General features: G+C 38.6%; 1 long non-coding RNA gene across 1 annotated transcript; it reads right to left on the bottom strand.

Annotated features, from left to right (window-relative positions):
* Positions 1-5,304: 5,304 nt before the first annotated feature.
* Positions 5,305-11,419, bottom strand: LOC122883677. Its single transcript, XR_006379681.1, has 3 exons — positions 11,275-11,419; positions 7,835-8,019; positions 5,305-6,789 (listed from the first exon to the last, which is right to left on the bottom strand). It is a non-coding gene; the product is annotated as an uncharacterized LOC122883677 (long non-coding RNA).
* Positions 11,420-16,152: the final 4,733 nt, after the last annotated feature.

Raw genomic sequence — 16,152 nt, 5'->3', positions numbered from 1 at the left:
GCTTACTTACCACTTGCGTCAACATAGTTCCTGCTGAAGCACCATTTCTTGACTAACCCTTTTAATGGCATATGATTCACAACTCAGAAAAACAGAAAACCAAGCCAATTACAGCAGCACAAGTATTGCAAGATGAGAATGGAGGGGGGGGCCGGTAGTAGCCAAGATTGAAATGAGAATTGGGAGGGACAAAAAAGTTAGAAGCATAACAAAATTGAAAATTTGGCTGCACTCAAACAAGACACACTGAATTATAAAAATGTTCCTTCTGTTCATTACTGCATGCATAAAGTACATCGGTACTGTATACAGCAAGGTCATAAAAGAATTTGTTTTTATTTTCCTTCTTTGAACCTTGGAAGAAGGTTCCCCCACCCCCACAGTAGGCCCTCTTATCATTAGTTATTAGTATTGTTTGTATGCTAGAGAAGGAATATGGCAGTATAAGGGCAGAGAGAGCGTCACTCTCAGGTAAAGGCCATGGTCTCCTATCAGAAATGCTATCCATAATTTATCAACTAAACAAATGATGCACCTTGGCTTTCCCATTGTTCTTGTGCCCTTATCTTTTCCTGGCTGTAAAGAGGTAGAATGAGAGAGATTTAATACAAAGCCAGCAGAAACAGAGGCCTAAGCAGACCAGATGATAATGATCCAGCCAATCCATAGAATTGTGGGTTTCTGCATACCCAGCCACAGACCTTTCTCCTAATTACTTACAATTAGTTTTTCCATTACAGAGAAAAAAATCTAGTTTAAAGGCAATCTCAGACTATTCACAATATAAGCAGAAGATTTCAGATATTTTAGTGAAGCTGCAAAAGGTTAAAATATAACAACGTGATGAATGCATATTGCATGTAAAGCTGCAATTACAAGCTATAGCTACAGGGGCCATCTGATGCTTTCTCATGTTTTTTCAGATAATGTATTCATCAAAAGGCCGTGATCCATCTTGTGTTCCATTTAGCTTGGAGCAAATCTATATCCCAGAAAGCATTTCCTATAATTACATATGGGGCAGTATTTGTCTTTACATACTACAAAGACTGGCTTGTCTCCTTTGTAAATATAAAACCTATGTGACATGTGTGCTCTTCATCCCTGCTTTTAAATATTCTTATCAAGTTGCTGATGTGAATAGAACACCTGTTTTGCTGTCACATCTCTTTAGATTTTGTAATACATGAATACATTTCTGAATGATTTGATTAAAAAAAAGGAACAGGTTGCCAAAACATGACAGCTAAATTACAGTTAGCACTGTGTTTATGGACATTCAAAGAGCCACTACAATACAAACTTAATCTGATATATACAGATATGACCTTTGAAAAATGTTTTCTATTTATTTTTATTATGTATGCACCTCCCTCACAATCCAGTACAGCAGGATAGTGGACAGGACAGACTATAACTAGAATCCTACTACTCTGTGTCTAACAGTTATTTGCAATACCATAGCTAAATAAGATAAATAATTTAGCATCCTTGTGTTAGGCAGTGTAATAAAGCTGATGTCTTTATACAGCGGGGATCTGGCTAGCTGTGCAGTTTCTAAGTGAGATGGATGAGGCATAGCCTAAACTGCTGAGGGGTGAAGTGAATTAGGCTCACATTAGGGCTTACATTTTACCATTACAATCAAAATGGAGGAGAGTGGGCAAACAAAAGAACCCACGCCATATAGCATAGACTCGTCTTAATGAACAGGATAAAAACTCTGAAACTAAGAGCAATTAAAAATGTAGATAAGAACGTCAAGGGTTATCTAAAGTATGTTACCTGAAATATGTGTGTGCATTTGAATGCATGCGTTATATTCTGTACTCTATGAGTGTGTAATGTGGTATGAAACATAGAAATGACTAATTATGATACGTAATGTGCTTACTGCACATATTTGACTCTTCTGTTATCAACCTTAAAGTAAATTAAACATCCTATGAACATGGGAATTAATTTTTTAGCTTGCTGAAAACGGTTTTGTCTCTCAAGGTCTGTATAATTATCTCTAAAACAGAGCACAGTCAATTTGGTCCATATCATTAAATCTGTCACCAATTATGGAAATTAAAAAATAAATTCAAAGAGTCATAATACAAACAGAAGCTGAATCAACATGAAAACTCTGTTCTTTCTTCTTTTTCTTGTCTGTGTATTCTAGTCATCACATAAAGTTGCAGGTCACTTGCAAATTCATTTTGAATTATCAAACACCAAGGATTACAATATAAGACACAAAGGACAGAGAGAGACAGGGAGTCTTCTGACAGGCTTTCACCTTGGTTATAAAATGTCAGAATGTCAAGGCTTTCTACTTGGCACTACTTGCGGAAGCCTCATTTGATACCCAATAAATGTATGACAACATTTCAGTGGAGCAGTCAGGCAAAGGCCTGGGTCGCATTTTAAAAACATCTCCTGACCTTTCCACGGTGGCGGTAATTGCTAATGCCAGACAAGGAGAAAATGTAAGTCTCTTATGAGCCACAGCATTGAGAATGGATCCGGTGACATCAGTGATGGGAGAGAGCTTAGGAAGGAAATAGACAGCAAGTCACAATTTCATGAAAAAATCTGCCAGCAGACTTCACTAGGCTGTAAATGCAACCTAATCACCCCCACACTGTGCAGATACCTCAGCTGATAATGAAAATAAACACTGAATCATATCCTTTTGAAAAGACACAGTACTTTAGGTCTCAGAGGGATCCGGGTTTCATTTTCTTTACCTTTGTCTCAGTGTCAAGGGGCTAAAAGTTGATGGCGGTGTGACAACAAATCCATTCCCCCTATTTCATTTCTCCATTGCTTCAGCCCAATGCATCAATGCTGTGACAGAGACAGATCAGAGATGAAATTAGAGAGACATAAAGATGACTCGAGGAGTTGGAAAAACATCCACTTGAACAGAAGAAACGGCTTCACTCCGGAGCACAGTCAGGAAACTTCTTCTGCCATTGAGCGTGTCAAGAGGAATTCATCACTGGGAATAAAAATAAAGCTCCTTTCATATCGAGTTATTAAGTCTCAGTCTTCCTCCAGCAGTTATTTTTGCTGAAAATATACAGTATCTAGTTCATATTATATCTAAATAAGTAAGAGTCTAGAGCTCTTTCTAAAATAAATCTGTTTTTGATGTGATGGAAATTCTTCAGGTTACGGGTAGAGTCTCTCATACATTCATAAGTAGTACGTTAAAGATTTGTAACAAAGACTGATGGCTTGGTTGTCGAACATCTCATTAAACACTATAAATTCCACCAGCTGTGGTCAGTGAGAGCTAAATCAGAGATAAATAGTGACAGGTGTACATTTAACAAGCAGCACCATGTGCTTGCAAAAGTATAATGGCGTTTCCCATTGTCCTGTATGATCCCACCCATTGCTGCCACCAGTCGCGGGTTCTCAACAGCCCCTCTGGCCAACAAAGCAGGGGTGTTAATCTCATCACCTGGGTCTACTGCTGATCACACTAATCACAACCGGAGGAGACATTGGATAGATGGAAATATATGTGTTTATGGGGCCTGGAACTAGACTTAGGCAGGTGTTTGGTTTCTGTGCCATCACCGGCACCAGTGCTCACTCACTGCCCATTCGTATTATAGCCTTCAGCCAAAAAGACAGCTTGCGAGGCGCTGGCCCCTGATCCCAGCACATTAGTTTAATGCCTATATCTGTGGAACTGTTCCTGACTCCCTCTCCAGCCTGGCACAGCAGCTTGCCAGACAGACAGACAGACAGACAGACAGCCTAGCCTCATCATACTGCAGCTCAGAAATGCAAAGCACCATCTTTTGAAAGCTACTTGCTTCTACTTTCTGTTGCTTCAAACTGGCATCAACTATGTACAGCTGTGTCATGTGACAAAGACATAATCATTCCAGCATGTTGCAAAAATACAGCACTAAAATGGCCGAAGAATGTCTTTATGTGTTTGCACTGCCATCACTCCCCCCACCCCGATATGTGTGTAGCTATGCACCAGCAGGATTTATTTATTTGGCTCTTACCATAAGTGCAGCATGTGCTCATGATTAGAAGTTATTTACCAAGAGTAAACAAGATCTATGTAAGTAGTTCACTGAGTAAATACACAGCAGGTTGTGAGATGACCAATTGTACCCTAAAAATAAGCCCATCCATCCTTATAGACGGCATCAGAAGGTGACCAAGGGGGCAACTAGCAACCCATCTGTCTATGTGTCAGCACCTATGTGTCAGTGCTAAGGAGACACAATCTGTTCAAGATAACCTGCCAGAGGAAGAGAGCAAAAAAACATCTGCATGTGTATTTATACAGTATATCCAAGTCTCCACCCTAATGAGTGTTAGGCACACTGGTTGAGGATCTGGATTTGATTCTGAGCCAGCATTAAAGCGCATCATCTGCTGAGATGTTCTTGTCTTGTCTTTTTCTCAGTTTCACCTGGACTCCAAGACATGCTGACAGCTTTCAGAAGCCCCTGGAGTGGAGAACTAGGAGCAAACATATGGGCTGTCAGTAGAATGGGAGAGACAAACTCTTGTCAGAGATTTTTTCATTTTGCCCGACAGTTGGTGTGGATGGATTATTTTATTTTATTTTTTTGGAAGGTTGGCTGAAGGGGCTGTCTTTGACAAAAGGGTGTATGTGGTGAAAAAAAGCAAAATTATCATGGTGTAAGTGGGATGAAAAGAGAAGTAAAGTCACTTAACAATGCAGATTTCGTAACATATTTGATGGAATGTAATTTGTATGGCTTTTGACAAAGTATGAATGGCTTTTGACAAAGAAACTATTTATGTAAGGAAAGTGAAAATTTGTGTTAGAGTCCTGGCAGGAAAATATCCCTCTACTTCAGGAATAAATATATTTAACATACTTAGTAAGACTGTGCAAACTTTCATCGAACTGCTGTAGATATGATTATTAATTGAACACAACAAACTGACATAATCATAGTCTATAATCATCTTCTACCAAACTCACACCCAAACAAACAGAGACGCGAACAGGCTGTACACTTTGTAAAGGAAGAAAAAAAACTATGCATATTATGTTGACTACCAAAGCTTTTGTTTTTTTGTTAATTCTTACCCTGATGGAGATCATGTGAGATAAAAAATGGTGGGCATTTTAAACCATCAATATGGCCTTTAATATAACTTTACTCTTTGCTCTGTCTGAGATTGCCTGAAGAACGTTTCTTTTATGTAACTACCTGTGTTAATTTGGCCATTACATTTTCTAAGAACATTTTTTGAAAAAAGGTTCAACCATGGAAATTGATTATTACACTGCTTTTGAGTATTTTTTCAACAAAAAATATTTTCTCTTTCAATTAGTTGGAAAAATAAGCACTAAAGACTCTTGCTCGAAAAAGATGAATTTTTGCAGTGCATGCACGCACACACACACACCTGTCGCCAAAACCTTGTCAACACTTACCACCGTCACAGCCCATCCCTGTGATGTCTGATGTGGCAAGAACATCAGCACGTGTTTGAACGGCCCATAAATTAGAAGCAGCAAATGTTTGCACAGTTTAACCTTGTGTAGGTGAGGGCTGATTGAGAAAGAGCCTTATGTGTGAGTGTGTGTGCAAGAGGGAGAAATGGACAGACAGTCAGACAGACCTATGTCCCTTTAGCCCTTCTACAGGATCCGGTTTTTAAACACTATTTTCTTCAGTAGTTTCAGCTCCTATGCTCCCTAAAGACAATTCAGTCCGGATGATCCCTCACCTTTAGAATCCCTCCATCATGTTTCTTCCAAAATTACACAATTTTTAAGGAGAGTGAACAGTTCTTACTCAAAATCTAACAAATATAACAAAGAGAAGATACTTGGGAGAATAAACAGTGTGAGAACTCAACATAAACTAGATGATTTCAGTTCTAACCCTGTTGGTATAAATGGTTGTAGCAGCAGCTACTAACTGAAATTACAGCCTTTTTACCACAACCATCATTTATGAAGAATGCAATTGTGAGATTTTAAAGCCATAATTTAAACAGCTTTGCTGCTGTAGTATACGTATTTTGCATTATGTTAAGTATGTAGTGTTATGACAGTAGCAAAAAATAAAAAACAAAAACACACAATGCACCATCTGTTGTTGTGTCAGTTGAGTGATACTACACTGATAATACACTGTCCTGCACACACAGTTCACATATGGAAACTGTCCATTTCCATATGTGCAATGTGTTCAAATCTATTTCATAGAAAGTTTTTATATCACCTGCTCGTGTTACAGCTTAGGGTAGCCATCGACAAATTACTAGTCACTGTACTTTCTGACACACTATAAACTGCACAAATATTTCAAAACCATCTCAATTTCTATAGATCAGAGTTTTGACATACTTCAGAAAATGTAGTTTAACTTCTTCTAGATAAATAGTATTTTATATTTTGTCTTTTTATCAGCTGAGCTAGAAATATCTCCTCCCCTGATTCATCGTGGCACTCCTGCTTATGGTTGAAAGGAAGTTGACAGGGTCTCAGTTAGGCTTTCAGTTTAGTTTGAGAAGTTGCCTTTAGGGCCCTGACAAGGACAGCCGGCTTTACGCACCACCTGCCAATAATGTTAACAAGGACCCATAGCCCCACACGGATGTGGTCTGTTCCAGCACTGGAGGGAATGCTGGCAGTAATGGCCATATCTTTCCCACATGGTGTCCAGCTCTCAGGAATCCTCCCTGCAGCTTGCAGTGCAGCACGGTCTCCATACAGCCGCAGGAAACAACACACGTTGCGCATGGCACAGCAACTCACCAAAAGCACCTGCACATATTCTGTATAGAATCAAAACTCTCATATTAACTGATAGAACATTATGCTTTTATATTGTTATATTATATTTATATGATTGAACTGATCTCTCTGACTAATTGTGTCCAGCACTACCTCAAAAAATTATGAGATTGGCCAAAATATACCAAGATTCAAGTTGTTTTCAAGAAATTTAAATCTTTGTAACCACTGTTTTACTCAGAATTGCCTTTACATTTACCAACAAAAAATATTGAGTCAAAAATTCATCAATGTAAAACATTTCTGCCTGATTTTACATATTTAGAAATGCACAAGAGGGAGAAACAAACCATGCAACATGCTTGAACAGAATATTTCTGAACCAGAACAACTGGCTTGTTGGATTATTTCACGGTGCTCAGGCGATTTAAACACAGTCACTTCTCTTCCCCAACTGTTATGGCATGCATAATAAAGAGGTGGTGAAATCATTTGTCAGGCTTTGATGGAAGTTGTTTAGTACCCGGGAGATGGGTTTTTCACTTTCACAGACTATGATGAGGCAAATGCTGTGTTTGTTCACTTGACTCAAAAGGCCCCAAAATTTAATACTTAGAACAAAATTATTATCAAAGCATGTTGTGGACACAGGCTTCCCCTCACATGAGAGCTAATCAGTTTTAATGGGTATGTGTGCTGTAATCATGGCGCCAACACAGTCCCAAGGCTCTGGGCCTATTACACTCTGTAAAAAATTAATGACTCTACAGTAAAAAAACATTTAAAGCAACTCCCAGAAGACATGGGAGCCCAAACATCTTTGCCCCTGTTGAGCATACTTAGACAGCTCAACTGTCTAAATGTGCCTCACTTTAAACTTTAAACACTGACCTTGGTAATAATGTGTCATTGCTGTTCTTAAAAATACAGGTATTGACAAACTAAAAGCTAAGCCATTGTGAACAGACTTTTAAGAAGATGAAGCCTAAATAAGTTTGGGAAATGTCATTTTATGAGGTTATCTTCATGCCAAACTGCTGAATGGAAGTGTGTTTTCAATTGTAACAATATGAAGTACTAAATTACATCATTTTTGGATGAATGGGCTTCCACATTGTCTTTGCTGGTCTATTCAGTTTGTGCATGCTCCAGCCAGCTGTGACGGGCCCTCCGCGTGGGCAGCTGAGAGAATCTGGACAGCTATTCTGGGGCTTGTGCTGGACCGTTAGCTTGGGCTAAAGCCCAGACATCATGTTAAGATCCTCCTTGCCCTTAAACACACAAATGGAAATGAGTGAGATATCGTTCCAATGGTGCTCTTTATATATCATGGCACAGCGGCCGATCCATTAGCACAACACTGGCATCGTGGAACTCCTCCTCCGCCTTATGAAAAACAGCCAGATGCCCGGACAAATAGTAGACATGAGAATGATAATAACTCAAAGGCTGGAATGATTGAGTCTGAAGGAGATAAGCTGTGGAAAGTTCATTCATGGAGGAAAAAAACATCAGGAAGAATCACAAAACATCTTGTCTTGATAACCAACAGTAATATATAGTAATTATTTTTTTTACATTGGTTAAAAAATTTGTTGAAAATTGTAAATCCTCACCGTCAGCATTAATTGAACTGAACACAAAAAACAAACAAGCAGATGATGCTTGTGAAAGCAGATGGTAGATGATACAACACCTGGACTCCACTTAGATCATAAAACAGTTTCAATTTCCTTTTATCATTTAGAACACTAGAGGGTAGACAGTTATTGTTCAGACAAGTGTATCTGCACTGTAATGTGCCATAAACATATCATAGGGGCACAATCTTCAATATGGCAGTGGTAATAGCCCATAACACATAGGTAGAAGTAAACTGGTAATGGGACTATTATCTAAGAAAGAGCACGCTCTTGCAATGTCCTGCATGGTGGAGAGATAGTCTGAGTAATATCTTCAACCTCAGTATTCACGCGAGGATGACTGCAGAGAATTAAGCCAAATTCTCTGTACCATCATTCAAGTTGGGACCTGTGAGGGCCTTTAAACCATGTTGTAATTACAAATGTTTTTTCTAATTAATTTCGGGCTTCGTGTTCTATTAGCTTGCAGTTATGCGGGTTACAGCTAATTGAAAATGTTATTAAGCTAATAATGTTTACTTTGTCTTGTGTGGGTTGAACCCGGTGCTGCGAAAGTACATCTCCTCCCTCTCTCCCTTTCATTCTCAGGAGCTGTTTGCTTATTGTAATTGAAGATGGGAGAGGTTTTTTCCCTCCAGGGCTACTTCAGTCCCCTAATCCATATTGACATGGTGTCTCCAGGAGATGGGCAGAATGTTAACCTGCAGTGCTGCTGTGTCCCCTCATGATAGAGTGGCAAGGACCAATGGACACAGGCTGCCTCCTCTCGCCTAAAACAATCAAGTGACTGCTCGTCTTTACTTTATATCATGCTGTTTGTTTCAATGGTATTGTATTAAGTGACAAACAAAGCACTTTCTGTAATAATTGGTATATATCTGCAGTGTTCATAATAAAGTGCATTGAAAGTGTGAGCTTATAACTTTCTATGCTAATCTTTGTTATCCAGTGTAATATTGCTGTGTAACCGTGAACATGTCCTTAATCTAATTTTCTGCCAATATCGCTCTGTCTAACTTCATCAGGTTTCAGCCTATCACATGGCAATAATTATTGAAGGTGGGCATAACCATTAAAACCAACTATTAACACAGCCCGACATTTTTAAATGGTTCTCAAACAAGATATTGCACGGTGGCATCTCTTTTTTTGTTGTTTAGAATCAGATAAAAACCTCATGCAATGAAATCTCAACAGTGAGTTATAGAAAAAAAAAAAATTGTGTTGAGAAAAGATATTACCGTAACCTCTCTTGCACAGGATCCTTTAAATTAATGTTTTACTGTCCTTTGCTTAGAAAATATAACTTTTGAAAAACCTGTCAGCATTCCTAAAATGTATTACACATTAGTATAGTATTTGCCCATTTGTTTTTGTGAATAGCCAAAATAAACAGGAAGCACATGCATGTTTGTGTGTACCAAATTCACCTCATTATAAAATACTTTAATTTATGGCGAAACTCTTGGGCCATGTCAATTTAATTGGTTAGTCTGAGCTTTAACTGAATAGCATGACAGAACAACAACCACCGAGAACCTTGAAGTGACAAGAACTAAAGAAAAAAAAACAACCATAGTGACTACTTTGCTAATTTTAGTAAACAAACATTGGACGTCCTTGCCTTTGTTAAAATGATTACACTCTCCATTCTTCTTCCATCTAAGACAACAGCACAGGCATCTTGTGAGCAGTGACACGTTATTGTTTTGTTCACTCTACTTCATTCTCAGATACTGGCATAATGATTTAGTCTCCAACTTTTGCTTACAACACAAGTAACTGCTTGAAAATGTACTTTTTAACCACATACCATATTTCTAATTTCAGGCTTTCACAGGTTTTGGTTTCCAAGTGCACACCAGTTGATTGATACAAACCTTTACTTTAAAATCCTGTGCCCAGGCTACTTAACTTTTTAGTGTTCTCACCTTGTTCCTGCTTTTAAACAGCCCCGCTATGGAGTGGAGGGAGCCAATTTCCCATCAGTCTGTTAAAGCTAGATTTGCATTAATGAGGCCTGCAGTGTTAAGCCTGAGGGGTGGCTTTTGGTCGAATCACCAGCTGCTGCAAAATAAGCCACAAACTCTTACTGACACAAGCATTCAGCCAGACTGAGCACAGGAGAATCTGAGGTAGAGGACGTTTGAAGGAGAGAATGTCTTGATGACAGTCAAGAGGGGGAGAAAAGCACACAGAGCACATTTTAAGTGATTTGTTGCGTTTAGGAGCAGACAAACTAATGTAGTATTAAATTTCCCCTATAGAGTCCCTACTATACGTAATTGGTCCATAAGATTTTATTCTGTTTAGACAGCTGGATAGCTGTAACAATGACGTCAAATGCAACACTTGATGCTCTTCTATGGAAAGATGGATTTCAGCTATAGGTACATTTTTAGCCATGCTAGTGGCATGTCTCACAGAGCTGGTAATGTAGCTGCAGACTCAATCTTGTTGATCTGTTCTGCAAACTTTGCAGACCCTTCAAGTTGTATCATCAAAATTTAGATAATTCCTGATTATTATACCTTTAGATTATGAGAAATCACAGTTCTTACAGTGATCAATAATCCAGAGTTATTTTAATAATTTTAGTACAAGTAGCAGGTTTCAATGGTCTCAAAGAATGTTTTATTATCCAAAGTGTGTGTAAATTCATTACTGTTATCAGTAACACTCAGTCAATCCATTTGACAACAGAATGTGTGAGGAAGGTCCAAACAGAGAATGTTTTGCACTACTTTAGAGTTTTACCAATTTCCTGTTCTTGGTTCTGTTGTGGTGTGTCAAGAAAGCAGGACTACAATGGAATAGGATCCAAACACAGACAGCAGGTAGAGCTGCTGCATATCAATAATTTATTAACAAAAAGAGACTTACACTGAATAGGCAAGCAAAAGCAACTCTCAGCAGGTAAGCAGTCCAAAACAGAAAAACAAGTCCAACAGTGAGCAAGCAAAATCCACAGACAGGAAAGGTACAGGGGACCCAACAATTCCAGAATTAACAGGTACAAGAGCTCAGGGTACTTGCCAGAGATACACCAACAAACGAAGGACACAGACTTAAATACACTTAGGTTAGGGAGACAACGAGTCACAGGTGAAACTGATCAAGACACAGGTGAAAACAATCAAAGCAATCAAAGACAGGAACCAAAACTAAAAGACACTTGAGGAAAGGAGACTATTTCAAAATAAAACAGGAAATGACTGAACACAAACCCCAAAACTATGATTGGTTCATTGTTGAAAGATTTCTACAAATTTCTGTGTTTGACAGACACTGTAGAAGAAGAAATAAGCTACATTTAAAACAAATTTTAAAAAATAAATCAATACAAATAAATCTACATTTCCATATATTTAGCCTCCCTTGAAAGCAGGTCTTTGGCCCCATACCCAGACACCATGGCGAGACCTTGCAGGGCAGCGGATGTTAACAGACTGTATTACTTGTCTTTAATTTATAGCAGACTGTTGCCATCCCAAATGTGCTATATTGGCCACAGGGAGCTCAGACATTATGTTGAAGGCCCAGATAGCTCTCAGCAGTAGTTCCCACCTCAAACAAAAATTGATGCTCTCCCTGGTCTCTCCCTCTGGTGCTTCATATGCACAGTATGAGTAAGGCTTGTGAAAATGCTTTATAACTGCTGTCAAACTGTTTCACGTTGATGGAAAAAACTAATTGATTTGGAACAATTTCTGATTGGTTATGAATCCTGAATTTGTATAAAATCCTTTTGTTGAGGGCTATCCACACAGTTATATGGAGGGCATCATTATTCCTCACCACATGCATTTCCCTTCAGAGCCTTCCAGTGATCAATCCGCAATCATGTTATTATTATGGAGCTATTTCCAACAATGAAAGTGAGATTGAAGCTCCAGTGACTTGTTGAATGAAACCCTAATGGATAGCTGTGGGAAACTGCCACACAGACTGATTAATTAGACCTTCACCATGAGCTCTAAAGCCTCTCCTTTCCATCTTATTAGAACAAAAGCCCCCACATCTTGGCTACAATACTTATTATCCTTTCAGAGTAGTGAAAACTGATATTCTCTGCATGCACAATTGCCTGATGATGAGATTTAAGTGTACTGTGTTGCTACCATGGATGGAGATGACATTTTGTTTTACTTCCCACTGCACATCCCGCGACTGTGTTTTCTCTCACCCTCAGTCCCATCTGATTAATGGGGAGCTGATATTATACCAGTGAGAGCAGGACTGGAGCCTGACCCAGTGTGACAGACCAGTGGGTCTCAACAGCAGGAGGTGATAATGATGCCCCCCACCCCCCATGATATCACATAACTCTACTGTGCAATATCTAACATGATTAAAAACTCATGATTGGGACCTAATATTGTTGCTATGTAACTCAGGGCTGCTTGTTGTGAAGTCATATTACATGACTTATATGAAATGGGTGAGAACACCACACCTGAGTTTGTTTACAATACAAATGGGAGCATCATTACAGCTTGGGCATCACACTAAGAAATACCTATTTAGTTAGTAATTTGGTATTGAATCCTGAAACAGAGGGACTGATCAAGGTCAACACCTTGTCTTGCTATTTTCACACATTCACAATGAAATTGAAGATTTCCATGAGTTCCAAGACAAAGCATTATTTTGTTGGTGGGTCATGCAACTCCCTGACATACTCATGCATAAATTGTATAATAAATCAAACCTATGTCACTTCTCTCCCTCCATTCTCTTAAGGATCAAAAATACATCACCTTCTTCCATTCTGTGTCAATGCGCATTTAATGGGATGCAGTCAGGCAGTCTGTGGCAGTAAAATAGTATGCTGACTAGTTGGCATGATGCCACACTGGACCAGAAACATCTGTTCACATTATTAATGAATCAATTATATGTCACACATGTGCCAGGCCTGCAGGGGCGGAAGGGGAGATGTGGTGAGGGTAGGAGAGAGAAACGCAGAGTCTGAATATACTGAAGGTTTGGGCTCCCCACAGGGGCATAGCCTTCAGCCACTGCTGTTTCTCTCACAGATGACTCATATACAACATGTCGGGACTGCATGTCAGTCAGTATATAGATAAAAACAAAATAAACCTTAGAAATCAAGTGGAATCTGTGTGAAATTAATGGGAATGGATAGTGGAGGAGGGTGGTGAAAAAGAGAAGAGTGATGTTATAACACATAGCAGCATGCACTAAAACTAATTTCCGTAGTTCACTCAGTTTGCTGATAAGTGAAGGAAGAGTAAAAAAGTCATTGAGTCTGCTCCAAAAGTTGCCACAAAAAAAAAACACAAACAACATTATGGTAATACCAGCTGCAGTATGAAAAATATGGGCTGTTACCACATTAGTCTGTACATGTCCACAGGCGCTCACATATATGTAATTGTATGTCAACAGTGAGACAGGTAATACTTACTGTTTACCCGGTCCATGTGATTCATCATGCAAGCAGTGTGCAGGGAAGCTGTCAGCAAGCATTTACATCATTAGAGACGAGGTGAGGCCACATTCTCCATGCTTAACATGGTGGCCATTGACTCTTAATGGGCTCCAGCATGTTTCATACACCCCTAGAGAAATCTGCTTGCCAGGGCAGACAAACTGTACATCCTTGTGCTCTCCAGGGCAGCGGCTGGGGAGGGTTTCCTTCTTTGAGTCAAACATGGGAAAAAATGTGTGTGAGGATCATGTGTCCCCACTTACAATGAAAAAAAAAGCTTCCTAATCATTTCCATGAAGAATAAGATCGTTTTAATAATAATAATATTATGTCCAATATGTCAAATTCCTGATACAAACAAATGAAAATTTCTACTGTTTATTTTTCATTTGGGATGAGAATTATTTTTCAGTTATTATATATTTTGAGTTGACTGGGGAGTTGTTTGTCCGCTCAGAGCAGATGTGATTCTGGGGCAGCTGTTCAAAACTGTCTAGGGTGTTCAATAATCTATGATGGGAATAACCTTACATAAACATTGGCGAGATGTTGATTTCTGCACTCTCAGATTTACATCATTTACATCACACTGGCAGTATACCATCTGAATTCTAAAACAAAATACTGATTATGTTGAAAAGACTTCATAATATCTAGGCAATAAAGTGTACATTCAGACAAGCAGGCAGAAGACTGCAATGTCATCAGGACACTAAGAGACAACAGCTCTGTTTGGACAAGTCATTCCCTCAGTGGTTTCCCTGGATTCAATTTCTATGATTTAGTTCCATTTTAAAATGCTGCTCCTTCACAACTGTCAGAAGTAGTTATGCAGCAGTGGACAGCCTGTTTCTTTTAGGCTGGTCTTATCTAAGTTTCAAACTATTAAAGTCATCTGTAAAGAAAATTATAACATGCTTTAATGTTATTACTCCTTTTGTTTATCATTATTAGTAGTGGTAGTAAATGCTCATTATTAATGTTATGCATTTAAATATACATTTTTACAACATCAAAGAACCTTTAAGCTCTGACATGTGGAACCACATGGCAAGATATTATAACCTCTTCATTAATATTACTCCATTCAATTTAATGGAATTCTACCAGTGCAATCTCCAATAGAATAAATGGTGGACTTAAATTTAAATGTGTAAACATTTTAGAAAATATTCTTCCATAGGCAGCAGATCAATTCAAGGAATACCTGGTTCCCTAACTACTGAAATACCTCAGCCACAGCAGGACACAAAAGAAATCAAATTGAATAAGATTCAGGTTATTCAAACTGCTTTTACCTCTCCTGGGTTTTGGATCGCTCAGCGCTTTTTCACAAAAGAACTGTCCTTTTACATTAAAATGAGTGACCCTCCTCTGTCATATAAAGTTCTACACAGACCTATATTTTTGTTGATGCGGTTAGCAGTGCTTTAGGCAAAATGACAACTTGCTTTTTGACCAGAGCTGATGGGTTTTTTTCCCATTTTGTTGAGACACAAGGGAAAAAATTACTTCCATTTCAGTGCTCATTTGTTGCCCTTCTAGTGATGTGTGACCCTGTTTTATTTGATTTCATTTGTTCACTTTCATCACTGTTATTCACTTTGATTTACTGGAATGGCCATGCAGAGAAGTTAGACATCTATTTGAAATGGCACTGGGAAACCACTGTTATCATCTCTTAAAGTACTTATGTAGTTACTTTTTTTAAACTCTTTTTTTTAGTTTAATGGAGAATAGAATATTATTGGATAGATGCTTGATAACTGCTTTAAAGTTTGTTCAGAAAATGTTATTTTTAATTTTTAGAATTTATATAGCATATTCATGCAGTGCAAATAAATTCTTCTTCTCCCATGATTAATAAATGCATTGTTAAATTGGACATTCTCCTGTAATTCCATTTCCCTTCAATATAAAAATTGGAAGTAGAGTGCTGCCAAGTAATCAGTCTCTGTGACATTGTGATTAACATCTGAGGTAGTTGGGGGGCAGAGGGCAGGACAGCTGGCATGGTCCACTGACCCTCCAGCTAACAAGCACAGGGCATAATTAGTCATTTAAGTCACCTTATAGGTTCTGCCTGTGCCCTTCACACTAGGATCCCTCTGAAAACAAGGTGGAATTCAAGCTCATGTTCACTGACTGCTCAATCAAGCAATTACTGACCAGCTCATCACCAAAGGAAAGGGGATTAGACATGCAGGTAAAGCGAACCAAGAGAGAAGGGCAAATAGGAACTGGATCTTGTTAAAAAAAAACGTACTGAATATCAGCGTCTCTAATTTTTGCTTTTGAGAAGATGT

Source organism: Siniperca chuatsi, linkage group LG10 (genome assembly GCF_020085105.1).
Source record: "Siniperca chuatsi isolate FFG_IHB_CAS linkage group LG10, ASM2008510v1, whole genome shotgun sequence".
Taxonomy (NCBI): domain Eukaryota; kingdom Metazoa; phylum Chordata; class Actinopteri; order Centrarchiformes; family Sinipercidae; genus Siniperca; species Siniperca chuatsi.
The sequence above is the reverse complement of the archived record's forward strand: the minus strand, read 5'-3'. Positions and strand labels throughout refer to the sequence as shown.